This window comes from Manis javanica, chromosome 9, assembly GCF_040802235.1.
Source record: "Manis javanica isolate MJ-LG chromosome 9, MJ_LKY, whole genome shotgun sequence".
In the NCBI taxonomy this organism is placed as follows: Eukaryota; Metazoa; Chordata; class Mammalia; order Pholidota; family Manidae; genus Manis; species Manis javanica.
The window spans coordinates 62,462,709-62,489,432 of NC_133164.1; positions in this window are offsets into that span (position 1 = coordinate 62,462,709).

Genomic DNA, 26,724 nt, shown 5'->3' on the forward strand with positions numbered 1-26,724 from the left:
ATGGAGAAGTTCCTGCCAGTGAACTGAAGTGGAGTAACCACACAGAATGAAGACAGAAGACACAAGGCTCTCCGAGGACACAGGAAAGAGAAACTTCCAGCAACTTATTTGATCATTATATGTGCATGCATATAATAATCAAAATCACAATGCATTTGGAACAAAAGCTTCACACTGAAAAGCAAGCAATGACTACAGCTACAAATTTAGGAGTTCATATTTATGTGCTAATCACATGGATTTGTTTTTGTGTTTTTTTCAGATATCCTCCCTGCCAAAGATAGGAATTGAGTAATGTTTATAATAGTCTGGTAGACTGTTTTATTTGAATGTTCCTTCATTACCTCAAGGGTGACAAATCCAAAAGTGAACACTTCATTGTCTGCTCACTAGTATTTTCTGTGCCCAGCCCTTCCTGCCTCAGATAGGGACCTGCCCCCTTTCCCTCGTCACTCAGGCTTGGGAACTTAGCACGTCCCTCACCTTCAACTAGTCATCCCCTCAAATTATTTTGGGAAGTAGGCGAAGTATACATCATACATAAATAAAGATAACATTTAATCAGCCACCAAATATATCATCGACAATTGTGTCAAACCTTTCGTCTCCATTCCCACTGTTGTTCCCTGGTGCAGGATTTTATCCCAGAAACGTTTATCTGAACCATTTCCTCAGTAGCCTCCTCCACCCACCACCTATCATCTCAGTCCAATCTTCCTGTACTTCTCTAGCCGGGCAGCAGGAACACAGTCACCTTATCATTGCATAACCAAATTCTGAGTCCCTTTCACATGTGACTGGAGTTTTCCCAAAGTACCACTTCTTAATTCTTCCTGTGGCTCAGAACTGCCTAGATACATCCACACGTGGTCCTTCACTCCCTGGCCTACACATTCTCCTCTTCTCAAAGTCAAAGGTGGAGGAAACACCTTCCTCTGTGGGCCCTGGAATGGTGTCTGAGCCCCCAGCTGGAGGCTCTGAGGCCGTCATGTTCAGCCTCCCGTGAAGGCCTAGCTGCCTCCTACTGCTCTTCCTCCCAGGAGTGGGGGCTAAGCAGTGCTGAGAATTGACCATCTGTCCCCGCAGCTCAGAGACAAAGTGAAGTGAGAAACTAAACCAAACCAGCGGCAAGGACAGCTCAGACTTGCGCTGCCTGTGTTCACACAATGAGCCTGAGTGCCTTCCCTCAACCCTAAAGGAGAGAGAGAAAGATAGAAGAGGAAGAACAGAGGGAGGGAGGAAAGAGAAAAAGAGAATCAGCAGTATTCAGCAGCTCTGAACTACACACAAAAACTTATGTTCCCAAATTGAACATTACTTTCTCATTTGTTTCTTCCCACAACAAATATTTTTCAAACACCTACTATGTGCCAGGCACTGAACAAAACAGACAGAGGCACTGGCCTCCAGGAGCTATGTTCTGGTGGGGAAATAGATAATAAAAAATCAACAGAAGTTAACAAAGAAGTCAGGCAGTGACAAGTCCATGAGAAATAAAGCAGGTGCCTGGGCTAAAGGGTGTGGCACCTCTTCAGGTGAGGCGTCCTGAGACGTTGGTGCAACAAGGGTGACTGTGTATTCAAGTCAGGGGGGAGCAGACAGTTTCCCCCAATAATGTGGATGACACAAACCTCATATTTGTAGCCAGAGCTCTGAAATCAAGGTGTCAGAATCATCACGCTCCCTCTGAAGGCTCTAGAAGGACCTGGTCCTGGTTTCTCCTAGCATCTGGTAGTTCCTTGGCTGGTGGCAACGTAACTCCAGTATCCTCATGGCATTCTCCCCTGTCTGTGTCTAAATTTCCCCATTTGTAAGGATACCGATCATTATTAGATTAGGGGCCCCCTTGCTCCAGTGCATGGTCATGCTAACTGATCACATCTTCAATGACTCTACTTCTCAATAAGGTCTCATTCTGGGATCCTGAGGGTTTGGACTTCAACATATCAGCTGGGGAGGGACAGCCTAATCCAACCGTAACAATGTGTCTGTGCCAAAGGGGTCCATTTGGGTGGGGTGGGGGGACAGACTTGCCCATAATGATCTGACCAACTATTTCAGAGCAGAGTTGTCTTCCCTTCATCACCTGGCATGGCCTGTAATAAATGAATGAATTCTCACTGGTGGTTGATTAATGGTACATTTTCCCTGAAGTTTAAAAACGTGTGTGTTATTGTGCTGAGATAGTTGGGGATTTATATTCATGCCAGCAACAGTTCTCATGCTTAGCAGATAGGAAAGGCTTGAATCATTTCAGGGTCTGATATGATTAGTAGCTGTTCCCGGAGACCATGTGGAAAAAAATATCTGGCATCGAAAGCTGAGCCAGCTCCTTTGTCTCCTGGCCTGGACCCCCGAGGCTGCCGAGCTCAGGCGCTCTGGCGTGGCTGGCAGAGGTCACATTTGTTGGAGATCCGGGAAGAGATCATGGTGCTAGTACAGTGGGCAGACTGCATCCCTCCAGGCCTCAAGGCAGCTTATCCTCCTCGCCAAGCCTGGGGACACACAGCTGCCCCGTCCAACCTCAGAGGGCCAAGTTCCCGCACATCAGAGATGCAGTCCTGGGCCGCTAAACGGAAACCTGGCCAGCAAGGAAGCAGCTGGTCTTGGCAGACAGAAAACACTGCCTCAGGCAAAAACAAAGCAAGAGGGAGCCTGGAAAAGCTTCATTCTAAGGAACCGCTACCCCCCTCAACCAATTTTGTAATCCAGTATAAAATCCTAAACTGATTCAGAGAATACTAGGGCAAATTCCTTCAGTCTAAATCCTCTGTGGTGAGAAATTCCTAGAAAGTGTTTCCTTTCCTTTCCAACAATTTCCCCTGTACAGCACCCCACATTGCGGCTGGGTATTTTTGTTCTCCAGTATTCTTTTTGAGTGTAACACGGACAGCCCCAAGGTCTTATGTAATTTCATGAGGATTTCTGTGGCACAGAATTGTACTTTTAAGTGTCGTTTACTGTTTCCTATCTTGTGATCTCATGAAAGAACTATTCCTGAAAAACTACTTTTCGTTGTTGAAAATTACATTTAGGTATACACATAAATAGAGAAATGTCTTATGAAATACATGCTTCATTCATTTGTTAGTTTCCCACAGCACAAGAACTCATGAACTTGAAATTAGCTGCACATAATGGATCTTCCGATGAGAACACTACCTCTATCGATACAGACGAAACAAGGTCAGATGAAATTTTCAAAGGAAGATCTAGTCCTGGTTAGTTTAGGGGGTCTAAACCAGAGATTTTTGTCAGTCTGCTGATGACAATAATAGCTAGAATGGGTTATTGAGTTTTTACTATATGACAGGCTACGTCCTAAGTGTTTTGTACCCACTTTATCTCAAATCCTTTCAACTCCATAAAAAAAAGTATTGCTTAAAAACATTATGCAACTTGTCCATGATCACAGCTAGCATTGGCAAGAGTTGGAATTCAGACTCCAGTTTACCTCCAAATGCTATGCTTAGTTCAATATACTATATAGATAAAAATAGGGGGGAAAAACACAATTAAAACTTTAGTCAAGACTAAATGCTTGAGGAAAAATACCACGTAGTATATTCTTAGAAAGTCGACTTTTATTATAAAAAGAACTTCTATAAAAATCAGGAAGCAATATTCCCAAAGGGTAAGTTGAGTCATGGGGTGTGCAGCAATTTTTTTTTAGAACTTACTTTGAAGCACAGTTGCATCAAAAATAACATTTTGGAAGGTAAGTTCTAGAAGCACTGGAGACTTAAAATGATAAAAATTACATGATAACCTTTTATGCAACAGGCTTATTGGACACAACATTACATTAGTGATGCTATTCTAAAAAGAACTAGTCATGCTGGGCTAAATTTTCCAAGAATGCAATTTAAGCCCACAGTAAGGTATATTATGAAATGAATGGAATACCGCGGCTCAGACACAGCCCTCCAAATGGTCCATCTGTGAGCCGATTCTCACCGATTCTCATTAAACAGTGATTTCATTTCTTTACATCATCACAGGCTCCACTCCTGGGCCATCATTCAGCGGCCTGGCTAGTCTCACAACACATGCACATCTGACTTCAAGGCAGCCGCACTACAAGACAGAGGAGGGTTTCTGGATACCCTGCCCAGTGTGAAGCTCGGGGGCCCAGTCATCACAGATGGGAAAAGACACTGGTGGTCCCGGCAGGCCTTCTGCTTCTTACCACCTGAGGCCTCATTTGGAGCATGGCAGTCACACATATGCGCCTGCATGCACATGCACACACTCACAAGCATGCACACACACATGCACATGCACACACGTGCAGATCTGAGCCACACCACCTGCCCTTGGCATTCAACACACTGTAATGTTAAAGACGTGTTTGGACTCTGTGAAAATAAAATCCCAAAGCCTTTACAGTTACCTTGTCACTGACTCTCATTGCTCCCTGGTAAGACCTGTAAAAGAAGACATGTTTTCCTCATTAAACATATGGAGAAACTGGACTGTAAAATGTAATAATCTGTCCAGAGCTTGGAGGAGAATCAAAGACAGAAAACAGAAGTGGGATTTTTCTGCCTTCTGACCTCCTATAATACATAGTTTTCACCTTACTTACAGCCTGCTCTGCTTTCTACAGTGTGGTCTGGTTATTTGTGAATTCATCTTTTCTCCCTATGTGACACCTAGCTCCTTAAGGTGAAGGACAGCTTCTGGCCTGTTCTGTGATCTCCCCATAACCTGGTACCCTCCAGGGTTAAGTGTGGGATCCCACATGTGTGTATGGGTTGGAATAAGAGGGTAAACAGGATACAGTAGAGAGGCTGACACTATCTGGGCAGCACTGGAGGCCGTGGGGCAAAGGCTGGGCATTAATGGTGGTTGTTCATGGTGCACGCATCTTCCACCAGATGTTTACTGCTAGTCACCAGGGAAGGCCAGAGAGTATATGCTAGAAAGAGAGCCAGAACCCAGCGGTGGGTAGTAAAGGAGCTAGCTAGTGGGAGTCAAAGTAATGGGCAAGGAGGTGAGAAGCAAAGCTCTCTACTGACCACGTGAGGCATGAGGTGGCCTGGAGGAACTTGCCCTTTCAGATTTTGGGTGCTCTGTAGCCCTAAACATTAATTACAGAAATGTTGTCAGCTTGAAAGAAACTTGGTGGAAGTCACACGTGCACTGACTGAGACTGGCCAGACCCTGGTCCAGGTAGAGGTCTGAGCCAGTTCTGAACCACCACAGGAGCAGTCAGCAGCTGCAGGCATTCGTCATTCTGCACAGAAGCAGGACTGCAGCATCAGCTGCTGGCTATACCGTAGGCACCTCGGACTTTTAGCCCAGCCAAGCCAGGAATGATGACAGAGGAGTCAACTTTGCAGGGAGCAGCAGCTCCCAGGGCAGCCCAAACCCAGAAAACCATGATAATGAAATGGCAGTTGTTTGAAGCTGTAAGCTTGAGGGTGCTTTGTTACAGAGCACTAGATGACCACAACCCTGAGCCCAATGCAAAATGAGACAAGACTTCACAACGTGGGCAGGAGTATTTGCAGCGAGGGGTGAATGTATTTTGCACATGGAATGATGTGAATTATTGCAGACAGGATGCAGACCAAGGTAACTACTCCTTAAAGATGTCCCCTCCCCAGTGAATCAATTATACCTCCTGGTATCCAGGACCTTGCAGAGTCCCTTTCCACAGTAAATGTCTAACCCATCTAGGGTGTGGTAGAAGTCACTCAGTGTGACTTCCAGAATTACTAAGCCATAAGAAACCTTGCAGCTTTTGCTCTGGGAGAAGCCATCCACTTTGTAATAATTCCAGCTACCCTGAGAGTGCCATGCTAAGGAGAGACCCCATGGAAAGAGAGAAAGATGCCTGGCTGGCCCTCAGCAATGCCAGTCCTTCTAACTAAGGTGACAAACCTGGGAATGAAGAAGCCATTTGAGTAACTGGCCCACCTGAGTCCTCTAATGGTGCCAGCTTCAGCTTCGCCTGACTGCCATCACATGAGACGCTGCAAGCAAGAACCCATCAGCTGATCCCAGCTAACCCACCCATCTTGGAGAGATGACATGAAATTGGTTTAAAGCCAATATGTTTGGGGTTGTTTTGTTCTGCAGCAATAGGTAACTGAAAAAGTAGGCTTGTACAATATAAATATCTCAAACTTTCTGGTTCTTTTGCACACAAACATTTTCTGCTTCTGAAAGATGTAAAATCAGGTATATCCTCCACATGACCAAAATGTCAAAACAAATTGTTCCTGTACAGGGTCTCAGGAAGAAAAAGAAAAGTAGAGAGAATGACATTCCACCATATATCAAAAGAACTTATGACATCCAGGAGCTATTTCTAGCATCGCACAGAAAATGGGGCAAGTAGATATTTGGGTTAAAGATCCAAGTCCAAAATGACCCAGACCTGGGTGGACATGAGCAGCCTGCAGTGGATGAGGGTGAGATCATCAGGCCTTAGACTCCAAATGCTCACGACGGCCCACTTGCTAGGAATGTCCCCCAGATACCCTTCAGATTATACACCCAGCAAATCAGGCAACTTCAAAAAAGTGTCTCAGTCATGTAGAAGACAAGATTATATTGGAGAGTTGAACTAAAGGAGCAGCTGTGGAAAAATAGTTTCCAGGTGGTTTTAAGGAAAGGAAGTAAGTTTAGGAACCATGGCCAGCGGTGAGGAGATGGGGTCCTGGGCCTCCACACACCACAGAGCCCGCTCTGCAGCCAAGCCTGACTCTCTCGCTTAGTGTCATTAACCTTTCTCTCAGGAGGATATGTCTTTTCTACACAGCACCCACTTACAGTTTTCTCAGACATTTCTGATGTAAGGGGCATGTAACTGTTATGGTAAAGCTATTTGACTATAGGTTTTACCATGTGTGACTTAATTCTGTCACTGTGTGTGGAGGCAATGTGCAATTGTTAAGAAATGGGCTCTGAAGTCAGACTGACCTGGATTTGAAACCATGCTCGGCAACTTACCAGCTATGAGGGTGTAAATAGGTTGGTTTACCTCCCTGAGCCTCAGTCCCTGCATTGGTAGAAATGGGGATGGTAATGATACCTACATAATGGGATTCCAGAGACTGTTTAATGCATGAAAAGTGCCAGAAACATTGGACACACTCAAATATTAGGCATTACATTATTCTTGGGAAATAATTTCTTTTTTCCCTTCTTCCTTCTCCTGGGATTTGCACTGAACTAAAATGACTGAAGGACACAGAGACCCTTTCAGCTTAATTCCCCACAGGATCGTTAGCCTTAGTCTGGAAAAGATTTAATTATTTTGCAGGTACTGCTCCTGAACTCTGGGAAGGCGCTGTCCCTGCCCCCTCCTCCCACTGCACCCGCAGCGCCTGACAGGCAGCAAGAAGCCTGACAGTGCGGGAGGGCTGGCCACCCGGGGTGGCGAACCAGGGAGAGGATGCGGCAAAAAGAGGCCCCGGGAGGGCTGGTGGAGAGGAGAGGGGGCCAGCTGAGAAAGGAGCCCCTCCACCTACACCACAGCACTGGGCCAGGGCCAGTCCTGGGGAGCAAATGGCTGGAGGCAAAGGCAATAGAACAGAGCAGAAAAGCCACCCAGATTTCGTGCTCCCCTGCAGGGCTCCAAAACAGTTTGGGATGTGTTATTAAAATCTCAAATGCAAGATAGCTTGGTCTTACAGTGCATGCTGGACCGGAGAAGAGCAAGACCACTCACAGCAAAGGGACAACAAGCAGGCTCCAGCTCCATCCGCTGGAGACCAGCCTCCAGGGGGTCCACATGGACCAGCCTCCAGGTAATCAGCATAGACCAGCCTCCAGGGAGTCTGCATAGACCAGCCCCCAGGGAGTTCACATAGACCAGCCTCCAGGTAGTCCGCATAGACTGGTTTCCAGGGGAACCACATGGACTGGCCTCGGGAGTCCGCATAGACCAGCCTCCAGGGGGGTCCACATAGACCCGCCTCCAGGGAGTCCACATGGACCGGCCTCCAGGGAGTCTGCATAGACCAGCCTCCAGGGAGTCCACATGGACTGGCCTCCAGGTAGTCCGCATAGACCGGCCTCCAGGGAGTCCGCATAGACCAGCCTCCAAGGAGTCCACATAGACCAGCCTCCAGGGAATCCACATGGACCATCCTCCAGGGAGTCCACATAATTCTCCACCTGCCTTTCCATCAGGGCCTGCGCAGCCAAGGTTCCGCACCTCCTCCTTTCTCTCCAGGACAATTGGCATGGTACCCTCATTCATCTTTCTGGCTCCCATGCTACTCCCTGCCACTTTCCTGCCAGTGCATGTGCTACTGACAGTCCTGGTATTGCCCTGCTTAAAAACTTAGAAGCATTGACATGGCACCAGCAAGCACACCGGGGGCCAGGGCGTTGGTTTCCAAATACCATTTTCCAATAAAAGGAACCAAGGCTTTTTGGAGAAATGGCTGATTCTAGAGCTGAAAGAGGGAAGATACAATACAAGCCTGGAGCACCTTGTAATGCCAGAATGTAAGGAAGTGCTGAGAAAACACACAGAGACACACACTCACAGTGACGGGGATGTGTCAGAACAACATGGGGGACAACCTGAGCCAAGCCCCAAGAGTAATTAGAGAAACACAATGTATAGCAGTAGTATTGTTTATGGCTGAAAAACTACTGAAATAATTAATAAATATCCATGAGTCCATAGTGATATAAATAAATGCTTGAATACATAAATGGGGGAGAAGGAACAAATTTTCCTTACACAAGAATTCCAAATAATAAATGGAAATGGAATGCGAGAAATGGAAAATTGCCATTAGAACACTGCAGTAGTCATTGTGGCAGGCAAGATCCACTGATGAAGACTAAAAATAGGAGGTGAAACACGAAGGAGAAATAGGATAATTAATTATCTCCCTCATAATACGTATTAATTACTGTGGTGGTTTTAATTTATACCCACAAATTCTTGGCTATTCCTCTCTCCAGGAAGTGGAATTTAGACCCCTCCCTTAAGTGTGGGCTGGACTTAGTGACTCACTTTTTTCACCCTCTTGGTCCTTTGGAAATTCCTTTTTTGCTTGTTCTGTTCTTTTTTTTTTATTTTTGAGATTTTTGAGATTCTTTAAATTATAGTTGATTTATAATATTATATTGGTTTCAAGTATGCAACATAGTGATTTGACAATTATATACATTATTAAATGCTCACCCCAACTAGTGTAGTTACTATCTCTTACACAGAAAGATTTTATAGAACTATTGACTATATTCTCTATGCTGTACTTTTATCCCCATGACCAGTTTACAGCATGACTGAGATTTTGTGCCTCTTAATCCCCCTTACTTATTTCACCCACCCACCCCAACTCTTCCCCAATGGTAACCATCAGTCACTTCTCAGTGTCTATGAGTCTACTTCTGTTTGTTCATTTTGTTTTGTTTGATTTGTGGAGTCCACATATGAGTGAAATCATATGATATTTGTCTTTCTTCTCCTAGCTTATCTCATTCAACATAATACCCTCTAGGTCCATCCATGTTGTCACAAATGGCAGGATTTCTTTCTCTTTGTGGCTGAGTAATATTCCATTGTGTATATCTACCACATCTTCTTTAACCATTCATCTATGGATGGACACTTTGTTTGCTTCCAATCTTGGCTACTGTAAACAATACAGCAATAAACATAGGAGTGCATATATCCTTTTGAGTCAGAGATTTTGTTTTCTTTGGTTAAATTCCTAGAAGTAGAATTACTGGGTCATATGGTATTTCTATTTTTAGTTTTCTGGGGAACCTCCATACTGCTTTCCACAGTGGTTGCACCAAATTGCACTCCCTCCGACAGTGTAGGAGGATTTCCTTTTCTCCAGATACTCATCAACATTTATTATTTCTCGTCTTTGGAGAAGTGGCCATTCTAACTGGTGTAAGGTAGTATTTCATTGTGGTTTTGGCTTACATTTCCCTGATGATTAGTGATGTGAAGCATTTTTTCATGTGCCTGTTGGCCATCTGTTTATCTTCTTCAGAAAAATGTTTATTCAGGTCCTCTGCCCATTTTTTAATTCGGTTATTTGTTTTTTTGGTGTTGAGCCATATTTGTTCTTTATATATTTTGCATGTTAACTCACTTTTAAAGAATCTTGTCTCAGTCATTTGGGCTTCTATAAAAGAATATTATAGACTGGGTACCTTATAAACAACATAATATTATTTCTGACAGTTCTAAAGGCTGAAAGTCCAAGATCAAGGCACTGGCAAATTCTATCTGGTGTCTGGGGTCTGGTGCGAGCCCACTTACTGGTCCCCAGGTGAGTGTTCTTGTATCCTCATGTTATGGGAGGGGCAAGAAAGCGCTCTGGGGTCTCTAACAGAAAGACACTAATCTTGTTAAGAAGTTTCCGCCCTCACGACCTAATCACCTCCCAAAGGCCCACCTCCTAATAACCTCACACTGTGATCAGGAGTTCAACATATGAATTTGGGGGGCCAGGGGACACACAAACTCTCAGCACGTAACAAATAGAATATAAAAAGGGAAAAATAGTAGCCTGCAGTGGAATATCTGGAAGGCAACACCACCTTAGCCAAGTGTCAGAGTCAGCATCACCAGCAGGAAGTCATGTGACCCAGCCTGTGCCCTGATCCAGTTCCCCAAGAGGGCACTTCGCCTCCGCAGTATCCCTCCCCGACCACAATTCCAGTCTAGTCGTGAGGATGTACCAGTGAACCCAAAGCAAGGAACATCTCCAGATATCTGACTGGACCCTCCAGGAGTGTGGGGGCCATGGAGAGCAAAGGAAGACAGGGAGCTGTCACAAACGGGTGCTGAGGACAGAGGCATTCTTACTAAGTGCAGCGCAGGACCCGGCATCAGATCCTGGGACAGAGAAAGGATGTCAGTGGGGAAATAGGTGAAATTGTGAACAAAATCTTTGATTTGGTTTTAAAAAGCAAACAAAACACTTGCGGTGTCTAAACAGCAGAGTACAAACTCCTGAGTAGGGCACGCGAGACCCTCTGATGTCACTCCGACGCCTCTTCCGACCTGTCTTGCTACCTCTCAGTTGTCCTCAGCCAGCCAAGCAAAGCTCCGAGTGAGTTAAGCCAGCTGGGACTTTTTGTCTTTTTTCTTATTTCACCCTCTGCCTGGAATGCGTTCCCCATCTGCTCCAGACGCCTCCTCCTCTGTTTATCTGATAATTATCTTTAAATTTCAGTCCACAAACGTCTTCCTCATTGGATTGCTTTTCAGAGCATCCCCATGGCCAGTCTTTCTTTCTCTCTCCCTCTTTCTCCCTCAGTGACACCAGGAATCCCACACCTACTACTCTTATCAGATTTATAATACTTTAATGCAGTTTCTTTAATTGACTGTGTCTCCCTCTTCGAGGTAATAAAATTCTTGAGGGAAGATCTTTGCACCTTCCACAGACTCAGACTTTGCCATATGCTTTACACATGTTGAATGAGTGAATAAATGAATGAATGCATGAGTTATAAACAAACCCACACTCGAAATCTATTGGCTCTAAGTGATCGATGTGCAAATTCACCTCAGCTCTACAAACATGTTTGCAGAAAACTTTCACTCAAAATTTCAAAATTCTTTGTAGGAATACAAACATCCATACTTAAACCACAGCTTGAGGTCACCAGATATCTGGTTGGATACCAAGACCTGCCACAAATGAGCCCACCTCTTGGAAGGCCTGGGCCCTAGAGCTCACTTCTGGACAATTCTCATTTCCAGTTACTCCATTACTCAATTAAAATAGCCCCATGCAAAGCCACCAGGGCCTCCTTTAAATGTACAGCTGTTAAATCAACCAAGTTGCTTCCTAACATGCTTGCAGTGTCAAAACTCCTCATCCCTGGCATCTTTCACCCAACTTCTCATACAAACTTTTGTTCGCTGCCGCTTACCTGGGCATATTCATGAATTCTGTATCCCTTCTCATGGTGTGGGCATTTCAGTAGCCACACGACAGTACATCATCATTAATTGCAGGAATTTGCCTCTCATTTGAATGTTGATGCAGGTGGTTTTCTGTGCTCTTGTTCATACCTTGTCTGAAAAAAAAAGACATGATAGAAGCTGTGTTTCTCAAGGACACTAAGATAGTGTCTCAAGTTAAGCAAGCGTTCTCCAAGCATGAAGATCATTAAGTATAGATTGGACTGGAAGGAAGATGAGATTCATTGATATGACCATAACCCACAAATGTACCTATTAAGCACCTACTCCATGCATACATGCAAAGCACTGTGCTAAACTGTGGTATATGGATAAAGGGTTAGCATACTCTTTCTACCATAAGAAGAAGAAAGACCTAGAGATGGAGACCACACATATCACTTCAAAAAGGTGACTTACAGTACAAAAAATAGGGATAAAGCTCACCTTCCAAGGTCCCCATCTCTCTTTCTCCAGGGATGCTTAATAATAAAGTTAGGTACCAGGGCATCATCTGGACAGCAGAGGAAACATCAGCTACAGCATTGCTGCCTGTGCCTAGGACTCAGAACCTGAAAAATGTCCTCTAGCCCCAGTCTGGCCATCAAAGAACTGGCTTCACACTCCAGTTCTTTCCCATTACCTCAGAAACAGGGACCTTTGCTCAGATTGGCTAATTTCTTCCTAGAATGGAGGCAGAAGGGAAAGAAGGGAAAGTGACTCGTTACTATTTGCTCAACTAGCTTATCTAACTTATGAGGGAAAAGTTCAATAGACCAGAAAAATCTTCCAGCTGGGCCCACCTACTTGAGTGGATCTTGATCATCATCCCCACATTATCTTTAGACTCATGAAATCTTTGGAACCAATACATGATCGTTGTCTGAATCTTCAATATTATCATGACTCTAACATCATTTTTTCCCCAAATAGAAGAAAGAGAATACATCTGAAAAGGAGGCTTTTCACTGATAGCCATTCCTTCTCATCTCAATCCCCAAATATCAACAGTTGCAAAGAGAATTTTAAGAAACATACTCTACAACTTTGATAAGTAAGTGCTGTAGGAATTGAGGGAAGGGAAGTTGAAGAGAAGTCGAGACGTCGCTTAGCTTTGAAGAACAAGTAGACTTAACACAGTGTGGAGGACGAGAATTAGCATTCTGGGCAGCCACGGGCAGGGATGTGTGTGGTGGGCTCACTGCATTCCTAGATTCACCTAAGCAGGGGCTGCGCACAGAGACGTGGGACATGTGGTTCCAGTTGGGGCATATGGTGAAGGGCTGTGAGGCCAGGAAACAGACGTTCCTCCATCAGTGTTGGAATGGGAATCATTTATGATCTGTGTTCAGAGGAGGTGTGTGTTTGGAAGTAATATATTGGAAAGCAGAAATACGTTGCCTGATTAGAGAAGACACCAGAGGTCAAAGGCTAGTGGGAGGGATGTTACCTTAATACTGGTTTGGATAAGAAGGTGGGAAGTGAGAACATGGGGTGAGGGACAAGCCAGCAGGACTTGAGCCCAGACGGGGTGTGGAGAAGCACAAGCAGACAAAGTGACTCCCAAGGGAACACGAGAACAGCTATGCGATCTAAAGAGAAGATGGAAGACTCTGGAGCCAAGTGCCTGGGTTTGAATTTTGTCAAACACTGGCTGTGTGACTTTGGGGAAATTGCTTGGCTTTTCTGTGTCTCAGTTCCATCAACTGTATAATATCTAGCTCCTAAGGTTGTTGTGAGATGAAAGGAGTTAAAATATGCAACACAGTTAGATAGTGCCTGACACTTGGGTAACTACAGTAAGTTTAGATGTGTTGTTCCTGCTTTGCTGTTACAGAAAAGTCAGGATGAATAGCAGTAGGGAAAAAAAACCAAACCCCTTCACAAACTGCTCTGGGGAGAATGGAGTGATAAACTTGGAACTGGAATATATTGCAGAGAGTCGTATTGACTATTTAATGGCAAGTCATATTCACCATTAGGGTATGACGCTCCCCTGTCATCTCACCTGCCTTCTTAAGAATATTTCCCCAGCTACCCCCATGTGTCCAGGCCTCCTAACATCCACCCTAAAATTTCCAACCTTCATTTATTTAAATGAAAATGAAATATCATTGGGAATACTCACTAGTTGAAAAGGGATTTTAAAATCATTTTTTATGTAGAGAAGCACTGCTCTAAATGCAGAAGCCTCCAGGGGAGACACTTTCTAGAGGACATTGCTCTGAATATTACATAATCAGGGCATCAAAGGATGAAAATAAATCCTAGGAACATTCGCCCCTTAACTTGCCTCAGACAGGGGCATTGCCAAGCTCTCGGTCACAATTTTCCCAACTGCAAAGTGAGGCTAAAAATATAACTATTACTCTGATAGGAACTGTGCTTGTTTAAGAAAAAAGGAACAAGGGAAAATAAGTAAATAAAAAAGGAGAAAAAGCACATTTGGAAACTATTACACATTATTAGATTGGAGGAGGGAGGAATTATAGCATCCAAATACAGAATGCAAGGAAGAAGCTGGAAATTAGGAACACAAGCCCTTATCTCTCTCCACACTTGAGCCACAGAGGGACTCGAGACAAATTGCTTCATCTTTATGTGACTTAGTTTACCCTGCAAATTGTGAGACTTCCCTAACGTCTAATCCCTTAAGTTCTTTAAGGGATGGCCAACTTGAGTAAAGCATCATTTTCACCCAGCTGGTTGTCATTTTCTTAATAAATTATGATGAAGGTGGCCCAATCAGGACTAATGTGACATCCAAGGAGGTGACGGCACATTACAGACACCACAGTTGCTCTCAAGGTTTTTGTTATTTTCACTCTACATTTTGCTATTGGTGGTAATGGCAGTTGGCTCCAATGTATCTACCATCAAAGCCTCCCTACTTTAGACAGAAATCTTACAGTTGTTATTTTAGAAGGTTGCAGAGTGAACTAATTCTATCCAATAACTGGGGGAAAAAGAGGAATGAACTAAAGTTTGAAACAGGTTGATATTTTTTTTCTTAAATGAAGTCATCAAGTCATCACACACTCATGACCAAACTTACCAGGCCAGTACAGCATCTTCCGAGTGCGTGTGGTCCTGCCTCGGCCTCGGCCTCCACCAGCCCTTCCCCAGGGGGCTTATAATGTCCCTCGTTTCCAGACTCAGTTCCATTCCCATTCCTGCACCAGTTCTGCCAGGGACAAAAGTCTATCAATTGTCTCAGCACATCCCGCAACTCCAGTACCATCTTGGACTAAACTTAGACCCAGTCACAGTGGCTGGGTTCAGCCCCTTAAAGTACTTAATTGTTGGTTAATCAGACTTAGTCCCTGGATTCCAAAAATGCCTTTGGTGTGAGCTTCATCTGAGTCATAGCTCTCCCATCAACCCCACACCCTCCTCACAGGCAGACCATCCATCAGCCCACAATCCTAACCAGTTAGCTTGCCTACTTTTCCAGACATGACCACACAATGAGCATCTCATCGGTGACTTAGAAGGACATGTGGCCGCCACCCACGGGGGCTCTCTGTGCCTGGGAATTGTGTCTGCCCTCTAGAATCCTGTCATGGCTCTAGAGGGGGGTTTCTGAAATAATTAAGTCTCTTACTAGCCCAGTGGGATGGGAGTTCAAATGAAACTACTTCATTTTAGAAAATACAATTAGTTCACACCTACCTCTGAGTCTTAGACAGAGGTCCTTTCCCTCCCGCCTTTTGCCATCACTCATGCTCCCAAGACTGGACAACAGTTCTCCCAGCTTGCTGGCGTTCTGCTCCCAACGGATGGGCCTCTTACGTGACAAGTGACCCCTCTGACTCCCGTGTTGGAACGGCCACTGCAATAGCAGCTCCATACACCACAGAAACTGCCAAAATACTTTTTCTGCCCTCCCTCCATCTTGGTAGGAACAATCCAACCTTCTTGCCACTTGACTTTCTCCTAAAACCCCAGAAAAGCCTTTCTTAACCACTGGATCCTCTCCCCAGGAAAAAAGCATACACTCATATACATAAGAAAATGTATTTTAGCAAAGGGGGTTCACTGAACCATCAAAGGACAATTTGTGGGCCCCAGATTAACAATCCCCACCTTCAAATAATGTTCCATACATGCTCAGTTCACCTCGTTAACCCATCAGCTGACAAGAGGAATGGATACCCACAGCTCCAAGCCACTGATGGGAATATTAAATGCTGCAAGGAAGCCATCTGGGTTGACTGCTCCCAAAGAATGACCTCTTCTGGGCATAACTCTACAACATGCATGTGTAAAATTTATGGCTTTACTTAAAAACTAAATAATGTATGTCATTTAAAATAAGATAGATATTAATCTGCAATAATCCATTAAAAATAGGCTTCAGTGAGAAAAAGTTAGTCTAAAATCCCAAATGGGGCTGTCAGGAATAAATGCCCCCAAAATGGCAGGAACCTTCCTAGCCCATCTTACCCCTTCTGAGCCTTCAAGCAGAGTTGGGAAAGGAATATCCCGATGGCAAGCCACCAGTTATGGCTTCTGTGGCCTGGATCAAAGGTTCTAGAAACACAAATGTGACAATGAACTGCCGAGGAGCCGAAAATGGGTACAATTTTAGGAGAAATCCTGAGGACCAGCAATTCATTTCCTCTGCCCTTTTTCTTCCTAGGGGTTCTACAGCTAGGGAAGAGGTGAGGAAGTGACTGAGCTCTATAATATTTTGTCTCCTTTCCTCTCTCACCAGTAATCCCATCCATTAGCAGTTACAGAACCCAAGCTAAGACTGGGATGAAAAGAGATATTAAATATTTTCACTTCCTTTTTTTACATACATAGAATCCTGAAATTCATGTTGGAAAGATCATTTTGTCTCCTAGAAATAAATCACCCCTATTTTCTTAAGGTCTCTGAAAATGACAACTCCCCAAGTTCTGAGCCAATATTTTATGCCCCTAATATTCATTCATTCAACCAACATTTACTGTGCATATACTCTGTGTCTAGTTCTAGGAACTCAACAGGGACCTGCAGAGGTCCCTACTCTTTGGGCATCACAGTGACTTACAAAGGCCAACACTAGACAAATGTAACATCTGCAAGGCAACAGATGTGTGCATGCCACCCCCCCCCCCACAGGAGGACCCAACCAGAGAAGAGGTCTTTCTTCATATCTGACTGAAATCCATTTTGTATCATTCAACCCCATTTTTTCTTGACACAAAGAGAGATGAGATAATCATCGCTTTTGCTGAAACCTTTATAAAATGGTTACACTCATGAAATCAACTTATTCTTCTCTTGATTAAACAGCTCCAGTTGCTCTAATACTGCCTCGCAGGACATATTTCCCTGCCTGTAATAATAACTTCCCTCACGATGGCACAGATCTTGACCATTTATAGGGCACTGCGCACTTAAAGAGCAGTTCTGCATCATTATCACACTTGGAGCCTCCCAAGAACCCCACAAGGCAGGTGCTGCAGGTGTTTGCTGAGTGCCAAGTGTGCCCGAGGCACTGTTCTAGGGCTGTGGGGGCACAAGTGCCGCTTTACACTTGTCCCTGTTGAAGTTTATCCCAGTTTTGGAGAGCCATTTTCTCAATGAGTCAAAGCCATTTTGAATTTTATTTCTTTCTTGCAGAGCAATAACAACCCCCCTTAATTTAGTGCCAGCTGCAAATTTAATGAGTGTAGTCCTAATTCCTTCACCCAGGCCATCAATATAGTTATTGAGTAGGATAGATTTTGGTCCCAATACCTCTGGGACAGCACTCAATATGTCCCCCTAGATTGATACCAGGCCATTGATAACTCTCCCCTTGGGCTAAAGCTTCCCGGCCTCCAGCAGAATGGTATATAGTGATATACTTTGCTAACATACCAAAGACAATGACTGGTTTAAAAAATCAAAATCTTTACTAGAATTGAGATAGATCCCATCTATTGATTCCTCTGGGATATGTAGCCTCTCACAGTCATGGGAGGAAATTAAATTGGCCTGGTGCTATTTACTCTTTACAAAGCTTTCCTGATTGCTACTTAACATTTTACGTTCTTTCAGGTGCTAGCCAATTGATTATTTGATGATTTATTCCAAGATCTTCCCAGGTATTGATGCTAAGTTCACAGGTCTGAAATTTCCAGGGTCATCCTGTCTTTCTCTCAGAGTTGGATACCTCATTTACCTTTTTGCTATCCTTAGGGCCTTTCCAATCCTCTGTGGTTTGGGGGAAATACTGGCTAATAGTTCTAAGATGAAAGTTGAAAATTCATTCAGTATCCTACAGGGCAAGCCATCAGGTCCTGCTGACTCAAACATACTAGATTTTTCTAAGTTTTCTAACTATGTCATCCCATTGGCCTTCTATCCGCCTCTTACAACTGGGACTTATTCCAGGCAGCAATTTATAGCTGATATTGTCTTCCCCCTGGAGGAGGGAAGTGAAGAGGACATTGTAAAATACAAATTAAAAAAAAAAATGAAATCTTTACCTTTTCACTCTCTCCTCTGCTTTAGCATCTCTGGCAGAGCTAATGCCATGTGTTAGAATCCGATTTCCCTTTCCTCTTCGTGGCCATACTGAAGACTGCATTTCCCAGCCTCCCTTGCAGTGACACTGGGGTCATGGGATTGGGCTGAGGCCAACCTAGTGTTGGAAAGGAATGTAACCACCATTTTCCGGCCTGAAGACAAAACTCTCTGCGTGACTCTCCAGGCTTCCTCTGCCTCTTTGCTGACCACCAGGGGCAGGGCATGTTGAGTAGGGGGCACACAAGAGGACAGGAGAGAGACACTCAGGAGTGCTGCCCTCGGGAGGCAAACCCAGTAACTGCGACATGAATAAGAGATGCATTCTGGTACTGGTAAGCCACTAGCTGGCATGGAAAAAGAAATGTTTATGCTGATGCAAACTCTCTCCCTATAGACCTCTGACACTGACCTGAATTTTGCTCTTTGAGATCTTATACGGAACATTTCTCTGTCACTTACACAATGAAATTTTCTCCAAGTATCTTTTTTGGACTAATGAAATATTAAAGAATATCTGTTCTTATTTTCTATTATCTTTCCTAGGTATATATATTTTTTCATTTTTACCTTGCTGATCAGTCACGCTGTTCAGTATATTTATATAAGTTATTTCATTCTGAGGAGACCTTGCCAAAACTGACATAATCAAATTTTTTTAAATTATAATGAATTACAGTGGGTGGGATTTCTGAGTATGTGTGTGTTTTAATTTGAAAAGGCCCTGTGAAGTTATTTAGTAAGAAGAATAGTAAATCAAATACCTGTGGGTCTTTCATACAATATTTTTTTTGAAGGATAGATGATACACAACATTACATTGGCTTCAAGTATACAACACAGTGGTTCAATGGTTATTCACATTATTAAATCCTCACCGCAACTAGTGCAGTTACTATCTGTCAACACAGAAAGATGTTACAGAATCATTGGCTTATTCTCCAAGCCATACCACCATTACCATAACCAGCTTCTATTAGGATTGAGATTTTTGTGTCCCTTTATCCCTAAGTGATATTTAACTTTGAGCAAATGACTCAACTTCTGTGCTTCATTTTTCTTATCTATAAAGTGGAGCTGATAATAATCTACTTCAGTTATTTAATGATGACTAAATAGAGTTAACACAAGTTAAGCCCTTGGAACAATGGCAGGCACATAGCAAATGCTCAAATACTAGCCCTTATTGTATAATTAAAGATGACTCGTGGTTAGTTCGCATTCAGTTGATCACATTGCATCCTGAGTCTACAAACTGACCTCCCATGATTTGGTCATGCCTGGAGATTGGGTGAGTGTATTTTGGAGCTTGGCAGCCTTATTAAGCTGCCCTCCATTCAGCTGCCCACCTCTTTGATGCTTGGTTTCCCAATATGTGGTCTAGATGTCTCTCTAGGCAATTTCACACTCTTATTACTGGTTAGTATTTCAACTAAAACTCTTTCTGGTCTTTTGCCATGGAGATATCTGCAGGCTCACTGCCTCATTTCATTTATGTCTCTACTTAAATGGCACTTTTATAGAGAAACTGTATCTGCAAAAGTAACCTGATACCCTTGATCCCTCCTACTTTGTTTTACTTTTCTGCATGGTACTTACCACTACCTAATCTTATATATATTACCTAAATATATATATATGTATATAATATATACTTCCTTATTTGTTTATTATCTCTCATACTCTACTAGAACAAAAACTAGAAGAAAGCAGATCCCACTATATCCCCAGCACCTATTGTAATTCCTGGCACATAGCAAATCACAATAAATACCTGTTGAATGAATGAATGAAGACTGGTACTGGTTTATGACTAACCTTCAAGACCCCTGTTGCCTTTCTCCTATGACATGAAGATGGCAAGTTGTTTCATGTTAATAATAATCTATGTGTAATGGATGCCCTGATCATCCATTTAGATTGATTATGATGCAGAAAACTGCTGTGATTGATCACCAATGGCTGCCAAGGGATTAGAAAGGGAAATGATGATGTCTTCCACGTATATTCCAACTCCATCAAGACTAAGCCAATTCTAGCCACTCATTCTGTCCTTTTCCACCACAGAACCCCACATCGTCTGGGCTTGGCCTTACCAGAAAAAGAGAAATTACCCATTCTTGGAAGAAGGCACCCCAAGAGCTATCTTACCATCCAACCTCTAGGAAGGAACCTAAGGTCGAAACCTAAGATTGGCCTTACCCCATTACATCTGACCTACAGACAACCTTCAAACTGATGCTTCTGGGTCCTCCTAAGCCAGTCCTACATGACACTGAAAGGAAAATTTTAAACAACTTCCCTCCCCCATAAAAATATATCCCAACTATAACAAAGCACTATGTCTTCTTGGAGAATCATTGTTGTCCCTGAACCATATCCAAACTCCTCTCTGGGGATGGAAGGAAAAGTTGTGAGTTCTTCTGCTCCTTAACTTCTTTTTAGTTGGGGTCTGGGAGACAGAGAACCTTCTGAGATCTGACATATAGACACGTACACACAAAATTTTGCATATGCTTAGAAAGGGCTCATCGATCCCATTTTGCTTTAAAATACATATTCCAAGGCCCCACCCCAGAAATTCTAAGAGGGCTTGTAACGGAATCTAGGATTTGCATTTTAAGCAAAAACCCAGGGTCATTCTGATGCAGATGGTCGTTAAAACACACTTTGAGAAACAGTGCCCAGGAGTTCCATAGACAGCAGATCAAAAACCCAAAGTTATTGGATAACAAACAGAAGATATTCAAGAAGCAGTTTCCAGTGAGGAACATGGCTCTTGTCATCCTCATTTCAGGTTTCTGGCCAGGTGTCACCTGCTCAGAGAGCCCTTCCATGACCAGCCTGCAGCTGTCCTCTTCCCTGATGCTGCTTTACCCCTTTACAGTAGTTACTGCTCTGTAATGATTATTTATTTATTATTATTCAGTTACTAATTTTAGGTCTTCTCTCAGAGCAAGGCCAGATTCATGGGAGCAGGAGATTGTCTGCTTTCTCACTGCTGTATCTCCACTACCTAGAGTAATGTCTTGGTAGGTACTCCATACATGAATAATGAAAAAAATAAACACATGTGTGAATGAGTTCATAAACTCTGCTGTTTTCACCCAGGGTACTACTAAGCAATAAAATCTATTTACTAAATACACTTATTGAAAAAGATTCAGAGAAAACACATGATGTTATTTTATACCTGACAGATTCAGAGAACAAATACATGATGCTATTTTATAACTGACAAAAAAGGTATTGATGTTGTCTGAGAACTACAATTGAACATGGCAGAATTATAGGGCTTATAAAATGCTTCTGCCCTTGGTCTGCTTCATTGGCCCTACGTAACTGATGCTGTTGAATCCCGTGCTTAAAGGGTGGAAGTGGTAGCACACATCTGCATTCCACCCTCAAAAGCCACCCACTGACACCCACCACACCCAGTCAAGACACTGAGAGAATCAAAACTCTGATATTCCAAAGCTATTCAACTGCCATGTGGAAGGGAACATGCTTTAAACTTTTCTTGGGTGATACCAATTAAATAGTATTTCCCTTTTATTTTGTCTTCTGATTCTCTCTCTCTCTCTCTTTCTCTCACGTGCACGCATTCTCTCTCTTCACTTATCTCTTGGATTTTTTTTCCCTAGGAAAACTTTCCCCAAAACTCACAGAATGTTCCAAACCTTGGCATAGCTTTACACCATGAGAATTTGTTATTCACGGAACAGGCTTTTTGAAGTCTGATTTCTCAGGATTGATGCTTTATCTTGCAACAGTGAGCATGAACATCGGCTCAAAGGGCCTCTGACAATCACATAGGAATAACTCAGATATTTGTGTCTGGGCAAGGTCTCCCCTACACAGGGAAACTTTTGTAAATATTAGTTACTAGAACGTAACACTAATAGATGTAGTTAATAATTATCACAACGTGCCAGAACTGCACAGTTTGCTCCCTGATTACAATACTAAATTGTTATTGAGCTGTGGTATTCGCTTCAGGCAATACTAGTAAGAACCCCCCAAAGACCCTGGCTGGCCTCGCTGTACAAAAATGGAAAACGTTCCACAGCACACAATTCTCAGGCAGCGGTGGGCTCTGCCAGAAAACAAACACAAAACTCAGACAATAGAAGGAAAGTTTTATCAGAGCTGGAGTGTCCTTTCACTTGGGAACTGTCATCTCTCAAAAAGAAAAACACTCACCCGCTTGATAGGGGCTCACGAGCAAGCCGCCACCGCGGGCGCCGCGACGCAGGGCGCCAGGGGACAGCGGGGCAGCCCTAGCACCGGGGCTTTGTTCTATTTGCACCCGATTACGTCTAGAGATAGGCTGAGCCAGCCCTGAAAAGTGAAGGGCCCCTCAGAACGAGGGCAGGCTTCTCTCCCTGTGAGCAGAGAGGGCTTTTCCTTTCCCTCACACCCTCTGCGCTCCACTTGACAGGTCACGGGGCCGGACACGAGGGTAAAGCCGCTGAGGGCAAAACTGGGATTTAATGGAGAGGCGCTGTTAGCTCCAGGGCTGCACCTTCAGAGGCAGACACAGTGGGGGCACTCGTCACACAGCACACACCAACCCACCCCTCGGCCGCCGCTTACTACCAGCCCGCCTCCATGTTTGCAATTTCAGGGCCTCACAGTGGGCAGATGAGTACTCAGCAGTTGGTGTGCAAGTACAGCCGCCCGGCTTGTGCAAACGGGAGACTGGTCTGCCCACTCCAGGGGTGCAGAACCTTATCGGGGTACACCTGCCCCTGAGCTGAACTCGTACGGGCTGCCTTACAGGAATCGAGGCTCCTGAAGGTAGTGTGGTAACGAGAAAATGAATGGTGGCTATTACACAACTAATTAAAAGAGATTCAGCAAGAAGAATACAATTTGTACCTTAACCCCGTCAGACCTGGCAAACCAGGGAAGCGCCAGCAAAATGCTTTTGTGCCGATTAGAAGAGGTTACCTTGAGGGTCATCTGCAGCCATCCAAGCAGCTGCAGCATCTCCGGGCTGTGCAGGCAGGCACAGTAATGGGTATTCCTGGCCCAGAGGAGACAGAAAACGGTCACTCCTTTCCTGTGCCCATGCAGCCAGTCGACCTGCTCCAGATAGCCAGGTGTGCTGGGCTGGGTCCATTCCCTAGGCCAGGACACCTTGATGTGAGCTTAGAACTCAATGGGCAATTCAAGCCATTTTATCACCTGCAACACTAAAAATTCCCAGGAGAAACAGAGAGAGTGGTAGGGGAAGGAAAGGCCTTTATTCCACAGGCTAAGAAATAGTTTCAGGTGTGGGGATTCTTGGCAAACCCTATGGATATTAAACAGAAAAGAATTTATATTTTTAAAAGTCTTTCCATTCTCTTAATTTCCAAAAATACAGTTGTTGATTATAATTTTGTTCACGTTTGTCTACACTTTATGAATTCTTCAGGATAAATAAGATTCTTATTCATTTCCACCATTTACAAAACTGTGTGACCTTAAGCAAGTTACTACCGACTCTGTGCATCAAATAGGGATGACACTAATTGCATATGAAATCTCTTAGCACAAGTGCCTCATACAAAATAAGCTTCCAATAAATGTTAGCTTCCATTGTATTACTACCATTATTATTATCACTCTTGTCTTTTATCCTCAGAATCTAGTGCAGTGCCTGCTACACAGAAGATGCTTAGAATTGGTTGCATGACCAGCTGACTGACTGAATGGATGGAAGCCTTATGTGGCAGGCAGCTTTTTTCTCTGGGGCTGCTCTCTCCCAATCATTCTCCTGTTGCCGGAAAATCAGGAGGTCTTTTTCATCTGCTATATTCTGTAGCCTCTGTGCTATATTCTTGAGACTCTCAAGTCTCAATGTCAGCTGCCAAACACAGCCTAATAAAAGAGAATAGCAGTGGAAGTTTGATTTTTCAGTCTCCTGTTTTCCACTCTAACTGAGCTTGTGAATCTGAAGGGAACCAAACCACCCAGTTCCCTTTATGTCAAGTAAATCCTGGTGCATATTTTCGAGAAAATCCACCTTGGGATGGAGGTTTGGGGCACAGGGAGCACGTATGAGCAGCACTACCTAGAACCCCTCCCAAAAGCCAGTACAAGAGAAGGCACCAATAGGAAGTTGGGTAAATACACAGAAGGTCTCGTCTCAGAATAAACCCTTGAGTTAAAGTTAATAAGACTTCTGCAAAATGATTTAATAGAGGCACTAAGGACACCAACTCTGGAGTTGTGCAATTTACATTCTAACTCCAAATCCAGTATTCGAACTGTGGGTGAACTATGGAAGCTCTCGGACCCTCACATACTTCATCTGTAAAATGGGGTGATATCAACCTCACAGGGTGTCTTAGTCCATTTGGGCTGCTATAACCAAGTACCACAGACTGGGTGACTTTAAAAACTCAGAAATTTATTTCTCACAGTTCTGAGACTAGAAGTCCAAGATCAGGGTGCCAGTGAGGTTAAGTTCTGTGGAAAGCCATCTTCTGGCTTGCAGACCTCTGACTTCTGGTTGTATCCTCACACGGCTAGTTCTCTGGTGCCGCTTTTGTAACAGCACCAATCCCACCCATGAGGAATCCACCCTTATAACCTGATCACCTCCCAAAGGACCCACTTCCTAATACCATCACATTGGGGTTTAGGATTTCAACACACGAACTTGTGGGGGACACAAACGTTCAGTTTATAACAAATGCGGTATGTAAAGGGAAAAATAATAGCATTGCAGTGGAGTCCTCTGAAGGCACTGCCTTAACCAAGTGGCCAAGGTTAACATCCCCAGCAATAAATAATGTTGATCTCATGTGTCCCTTCCTATGATGCACTGAGGGCACTCAATCCATTGATAGGACTTTGGGGACATTTAAATAAAAGGATGAATGTGGAGAACTTAGGACAGAGCCTATTACATAGAAAGTCTCGGTATTTTTTGGTCTAATTGATCACTCTCCTCACTGAGATCTGAGAAATGGTTCAGGCTTCCAAATGAAAACAAATACTAGTTTTGCAAATGGTGAATCTGGACTGAAGAAGCCTGCTTGACTTGGTGGCCACATTGGGCTTCCTGCTTCTCTAGCTCCAAGCCAACTAACACCTTGAGGTTCGCGGAGGGAGAATAACATTTACTACTTCAACCACATAGAAGCGTGCCTTTCTGCTCCTTCCGTCGGTAGTAAAGGGCAAGGCCCCGCATGCTCCATGCCCCTCTGCTGGCCTCCTCACTGCAGCAGGCTGTCCCGCTGAGTCTTTCCCATCTTAACCTAAATTTTAGGCTGTGTCCATTCCTCCTTTCCACATGTAGGACTCAATCCCAGAAGCTTCTTTCCCTGTTTCCCCTGCCCTTTCTAGTCCCAATATTTATCTTTCTTACCTATTCTCGCATATTCTCTCAGAGCCCCCATAATGAAAGAAATAAAGTCCAGGATTTCTTGGTCAATCTGAAAAAAGCCATCCACTACTCAAACTAATCTTGTCCACTGCCTATTCCCTGAGTTGGATAATCCTCCATCAGGAAGCAACTCCCCACCAGACAATGATTAACCCAGGATGCACACAGTCTATCATTTCACCCCTTATTCCCAAGTGATGTGCCTCTTCCCCCCTATCTCTTCTCTCTTTTTCTGCCATACATTTCCCAAGAAGATTCCTTGAGAGATAAACAAAAACTTCATTCCCACCTACAATTGTACGCTACCCCAAAACTCATCTAATTCTGATCAAATTTTTCAATGCTTATGTCCCTACTCTTTCTATCTTAAATTTGCCCAAAAAGTCTGGCATTGCCATCCCAATCTCCAAGCTCCCCTATGGCTTTTATTTTGACTCCTTATCCACAGCATTGAGAAGCCCCTCCCAAAAGGGTATTCAATCCCTGAGGACCTTCTGAGATCCTGCCCATCCTCCTCTGTTGAACATCTTTTTACCCTAGGCACTTCCCTGATCTACCAGCCTCCCTGGACCCCCTGTGACAAGCAATGTGCCTGCCTGTATTTCCTTCTCCCTTTCTACCAGTCTAGCCTGGTGTTTCAGGTGCTTACCAACCTCTTTAGAACAAGACTGAATTGTGTTGATTTTAGGACAGTCAAGGAGGCAGACAGTTCAGAGCATTAAGACACCTGGAGCCCACAGGCCATCTCTGCAGCCCTAGACCACCGACTCACGCAGAGACCAGTCAACACCCGGCTTTTTGCCTCCAGTTTGTCCTCAACTCTACACACACTACTCAGCATTTAGATCATACCCATGGGTCTTAGCCCTCTGTTTGTGAAATGAGTCCTCTCAAACATTCACCCAGCCTTTGGACTTCCTGTGCCTTGTGA